Here is a 6,186-nt window from a genome sequence, read left to right on the forward strand (position 1 = left end):
AAGGGAAGAACCTACAACCAAGAATATTCTACCCAGCAAGGATCTCATTCAGATTCGATGGAGAAATCAAAAGCTTTACAGACAAGCAACAGCTAAGAGAATTCAGCACCACCAAACCCGCCCTACAACAAATGCTAAAGGAATTTCTCTAAGTGGGAAACATAAGAGAAGAAAAGGACCTACAAAAACAACAACAAAACAATTAAGAAAATGGTAATAGGAACATACATATCGACAATTACCTTGAATGTAAATGGACTAAATGCATCAACCAGAAGACACAGACTGGCTGAATGGATACAAAAACAAGACCCATATATATGTTGTCTACAAGAGACCCACTTCAGACCTAGGAACACATACAGACTGAAAGTGAGGGGATGGAAAAAGATATTCCATGCAAATGAAAATCGAAAGAAAGCTGGAGTAGCCATACTCATATCAGATCAAATAGACTTTAAAATAAAAAATGTTACAAGAGACAAGAAAGGACATTACATAAAGATCAAGGAATCCATCCAAGAAGAGGAGATAACAATTATAAATAGATATGCACCCAATATAGGAGCACCTCAATACATAAGGCAAATGCTAACAACTATGAAAGAGGAAATGCAAGGCAGAAATAGAGACACAGGTGTAGAGAACAAACACTTGGACACCACCTGGGGAAAGTGGGGAGGGTTGGGCGGGAATGAATTGGGAGATTGGGACACCAAATTGTACACTCTAAATATATGCTGTTTATTGTCTGTTAACTGTATCTCAATAAAAGTTCTTTAAAAAAAAGAAATAAGTATTTTCTCACAGTGATCTATGATCTCATCTGACCAAGTGTTTTAAAACTTTTTGACTAACTTCCCAAATATCAAATTTTAATTGTTTCTTTTGATCTCCAGCTAACTTTGGGGTACTTTAAAGGGCCCCTGACATATCTTAAAGAGAAGTATTTAACTAGTAATATTTCTGTTAAATGTAGTCATTTGTGATTCTGATTATTGTAACCAAGTTTCTTTATCAATTAGACTATAATCAGATGTTTAGCCATGCCTTTTAAGTCTTTTGTCATTTATAGAGATTTTGTACCCTGGCCACCTGTTACAAAAAGTTCTTCATCATCAAGGAGGTTCATAGAAAAGCTATGGAAGCAGTTACAACAGTTCCACACCAAGATGGTGGCTATTTGAGGATTCCAGACCATACTGACTTAAAACAAGGAGCTGTCCTGCCTCTGGGACCCCTAGATCAAGCATCCAGAGATTTTTACTCCATGACAGGCAGGGTCAAGGCCCCTACTCAGCCTTGAAGCAGTTACAGAAGATGGACCATCGCCCTTCTGCTTCCCATAAGAAGATGGGAGTAAAATCTCTGAGCAGGGAATGAAACAGGAGGGAAGGGGGCAGGGCACAACCTTTGAAAGAATGACATAGCCCGAGGACATAACATAAACTGATTAGAACAAAATGGGCCCAAGACAGTGGAGAAGTCAACTTTCAAGTACCATGACAGTTCCAAGGCTGACCATGAGGATCAAAAAGTGGGTGGTGGCCCAATTCTGGAATACTCCGCCCCCTCATTAGCCTATGAAATTACCCACCCTTACAAAAACTGACAACCCCCATACCCTGGTGCCTTTCTCACCTTCTGAGATGGCCCACACTCTGTCTGCAGAGTGTGTTTCTCTCTAAATCTCTAAATAAACTTCTTACCTATCACTTTGTCTCTCACTGAATTCTTTCTGTGATGAGACATCAAGTACCTGAGCTTCACTAAGTCCTGAGACCAGGTGCATGTGATCTCAGTTGGAAGATCTTGAGTTTTGGCTGGGTATGAGTCCCAGTCATGTGGGTTCAAGTCCCAATCTGAGTTTTGGCTGAGTTTGAGTCCCAGCCGTTTGCATTCATGTCCCAATCTGGGTATAGGCTGGGTTTGAGTCCCAGCATGTGTGTTCAAGTCCCAATCTGAGGTGCATGGTTTCAAGACCACAGAGAAATATCCTTATTCATGATGTGGGCAGAGAAATAGTACCTTACAAAATGATCAAAAACGAGCTGTTGATAGTGTTGGGGAAGTTAGTAATATAGTCTTGTTCAGGCCCCAGAGACAAAACAGGCCTGTGACCAACCTGTGTCCTTGCCTAGACTGTGTGCCTACTTACACACCTAACAGTTGCTACTAGCAAGTGAAATGGTGCTTAGGATAAGAAAGGGATTGGGTCTTGGAATTTCTTGAGCCCTGGAGACCTGGCCAGTCCCCTGGGGTCTGGAGAATCTTGTGACTCACCTGACAAAACCAACAACATTGTGAAAGTAAATCCAGAGCAGCATGTTTTACATGCAAGCTGATGATATTAGTTTGTGGCCTGGAATTATAAGCAGGAGCCCCCAGAACCCCAATGTGAAGTCTCACCTGTGAAATGGATGCACTGCCTGGGGACCCTTCCCAACTGGGGCTTCAGATAGCTGTTCCAGGGACTTCCCAGAGCTGATTGCATCTGGATGTAGGTGCTTCCCCAATTCGGTGATCTATTCTTTCTTAGCTAATTATTCTCTTAATTAGTATACTGTGATCTTTGTTAATTTAATAAATTTTCTCTAAATTCTTGTTTCACTGAGTGTAGGGTGGTTATTTTGCCAGCAAATCCTATGAACCTTGAAACCAAAAGTAAGGCTTTTGGCAAAACAGATAGGTAATTTCCTATAGGTAATGAGAGACTACAGAATTAATTTCGAGAAAAGAATGAGCCTAAAAGCATCAAAAGATACTATGTTAGGATGGCTATTTTTAAAAGGCTTGGAGGGGAAAAAAAGAAAAAGAAAATTTAAAAAAAGGGGGTGGGGGTGGGGGGAATTCCCTGATAGTCCAGTGGTTAGGACTCTGCTTTCACTGCTGAGGGCCAGGTTTCATCCCTAGTCAGGGAACTAAGATCCCACAAGTTGGAGTGGCCAAAACGAATAAATAAAAATAAATAAAAGGCTTGGACCTGTCCATTACTTCAGTGACCATGCTAATAGTATTCCCAAAGGAACACTAGGTGGAAGCCCCATTGGCAGTGGGTGGCAGCCTGCAGTGAGGGGGGATGGAGAGGCAGAGTGCAGAGAACTGCTTTAGCTGTACCAGGAAAAGGCATGCAGATCTCTTTTCTCCCTCCAGTCCTACTATACAACTAGTTGAAGTGCACGAGTGAAGAGAGAAAAAATGGCTGATTCTCAGCTCACCAGCCAACATGATTCTTTTGATGTGTGTATGAGGCAGAAAATGACAATCTTTTGGTTAAAACCCTGCAATGTTTCTCAGTTTTTCTGAGAAAAGGCAAAATCTTCGCAGAGTCCAGTGGTGCCTCTCAGGACTTGGCCCCGCATTGCCCCTCTAACCTCTTCTCCGACAAGCTCCTTCTCACGCCCCTTCTTCCACATGCCCCTCTTTGCTGGAACCTGGCCCTGCTTGGACCACATCTCCCCAGCTCCTCACATGACTCTCTCCCTTACCTGTTTTCAAGTCTTCCCTCACATATCTTATTAATAAGCCCTCCCCTTATTACCCTATTTAATATCCCATCCTGCCCCAACCCCTGCACTACTCTTTCCCCAACTGGTTTGTTGCCAGTTTTGTTGTTGTTGTTATAGAAATTCTTTAGTGTGTATATTTTGGATTTCTAATTGTATCCAGCTATGGAAGCTTGTTTTAACTTAGTTATATATTCATATGCATACATATACAAACACAATTTATTTAATTACCTTTTATTTTTTCTGCCCACTATCTAGGGATTTTTTGTGTTTTTTTAATTAATTAATTAATTAATTAATTTATTGGCTTCGTTGGGTCTTTGTTGCTGCCCGAGGGCTTTCTGTACTTGCATCAAGCGGGGGCTACTCTTCATTGTGGGTGTGCTGGCTTCTCATTGCTGTGGCTTCTCTCTGTTGTGGAGCACAGGCTCTAGGCGCATGGGCTTCAGTAGTTGTGGCACACAGGCTCAGTAGTTGTGGCTCCTGGGCTCTAGAGCACAGGCTCAGTAGTTATGGCACATGGGCTTAGTTGCTCCAAAGCATGTGGGATCTTCTCAGACCAGGAATTGAAAACATGTTCCCTGAATTGGCAGGTGGATTCTTAACCACTGTGCTACCAGGGAAGTCCTTAGGATTTTGTTTTTAAATCAATAATTATTCTAGAGCTAGCTTTGTCTTTGCTAGACCTGGCATTCGCTTAGTAGGTTAGGACTAAATTTCTCTTCCCCCATTCCTCAGTCTTGGGCTCATAGCTGCCTAAGTTGGCAGTCTTTTTTACTTTTGTTCTTTTCTTTTTAAGACTTTTAGCCTCCTGAAGCCATGGTTGTTAGCTTCTGTCTCAGGTTGATAAGCAGAAAAGGGGGAGGAGGAGGTGTCCTGATATTTCTAAGAAGTAGTCTCTCCATCAGAAGTCCCCGACCACAGTCCACAGGATGAGTTCTTTTCTGCTCTTTAGAAAAAAAAATTTTTTTTGGTCTTAAGATGGCTGCCAGGCGGCCGGCTCCAGACCAGAAAGATGTGGAGTGGGCTGCTACCTTCTAGTCTAAATGAAAGTGATGTTGAGTAATTCTGATGATGAAGCCACAGGTAGAGAGCTCTGAACTTAACTTACAGGAAGGTAAAGAAGATGGGACCATTAAAAAAATGGAGATCTCAAATATCCTTACAGATAGACCAAAAAATGAAGCAGAGGCAAATGTAAGTGCATATGAAGAGTGTCCCTCTGGAATTCCCTTAAATACGTTGAACAAATTTCAAGAACTGCATAAAAATATTCTGAACAGAAAACCGCAACTTCGAAATCCAGAAAGAAAAAAAGAAAACGCCCCAGAAAAGGTAAATTGAGGAATGAAGAAGAATCTCATAGTGAACAGCTTTCAAGTGAAACCCAGTTAAAGAAGCTCACTCAGTATTTTGGAGTCAATGATAGGTTTGAGCACACTGTTAAAAGCAAAAAAAATTGAAAAGTCGGGCTTTGAGAAGAGCATAGACCAGGCTGTGGAGGAGTGGAACACTGAGAAGGCTGAGGAACTTAGCTAGCTACTCGAGAGCTTGGTGTAAAAATTGCCAAAGCGATTGCTTGCCACAACTTTGTAAAAGCCAAAAAGAATGCTGAAAATTCACAGTTTGCTTGAAAAAAGAAGAAACTTGCCTGGGGGTTTGAAGCAAAGAAGAGGTGGGAAACCAAAAGCTTCTAACATTGGGTATATGTGACTTGCCAGAGTTCTTTAAAATCTTTGAGACTTCACTTGCATCTTCAATTGCTCAATTTACTGAAAAGATTTTCCTGCTTATGTTAATTATGTTGGGAAATTGATGAAAATAGAAAAAATAAGCATAAAATTTGGGAGTTGATTATAAAAAAAATTGGGGGGGGGCATGCCTCCAGGCTTGTGGGATCTTAGTTCTCCCACCAGGAATTGAACTCGTGCCCCATGAAGTGGGAGCATGGAGTCCTAACCACTGGACAAACAGGGAAATACCTAAAAAAAGCAATGTTCCTTAATATTGGGGTTCACATGCCCCCTTTGCACATATGCTATGAGTGTGAAAACTACAGCCACTGTCTCATGCCAAAACAACATTTATTTAGTTGCTGTTCATTTGCAATGTATGTCAGATTCTTCAAAGGAATTTAATATATCTTACAATAGGAGAAAGAAATATATGGATAAAACAGTGTTCTTCAGTTGGTAGGACACAGTTTCTGTGGAAACTAGAGGCAGAGCTTCACCCTTGTCCACCTGCTTCAGGGCAGCCCAACATCTCTTTTCTATCTTCATCATGGCCCTATCTAGAGTCTTTTCCCTTTGTTCCTGACCAAACTTACTGAAACTCACAAAACTGAGTCTAACACTTCAGGTTACATGCATGTGAAGAACAATAAGTAAAAGCTGTGAGTCAAGTTTATTCAGTATCTTACTGAGGACTATAGCCCAGGAAAGAACTTCTCAGATAGCTCTGAGAAACTGTTCTAAAGAGAAAAGAAGGGATGTCAGTATATATGAGGATGAGTCAAAAATTATCTGCATTCCAGTTACATTAAAACTTCTATAAATTCTACAGCCAGCATGCGGATAATGTTTGACTCACCCTTGTACATAACTTTGGTGAAGGTGTAGAAGACTGCTGCCAGTCATGAGGAAACTTAGTTTTTTGTACTTTTCTAAGTATGGGA

At 41.2% G+C, this 6,186-nt stretch overlaps 1 pseudogene; it reads left to right on the forward strand.

Annotated features, from left to right (window-relative positions):
• Positions 1-4,524: 4,524 nt before the first annotated feature.
• On the forward strand, positions 4,525-5,206 carry LOC130843048 (protein FAM204A-like; annotated as a pseudogene).
• The last annotated feature ends 980 nt before the right edge of the window (positions 5,207-6,186 follow it).

Source organism: Hippopotamus amphibius, unplaced genomic scaffold, assembly GCF_030028045.1.
Source record: "Hippopotamus amphibius kiboko isolate mHipAmp2 unplaced genomic scaffold, mHipAmp2.hap2 H_1, whole genome shotgun sequence".
Classification (NCBI taxonomy): Eukaryota; Metazoa; Chordata; class Mammalia; order Artiodactyla; family Hippopotamidae; genus Hippopotamus; species Hippopotamus amphibius.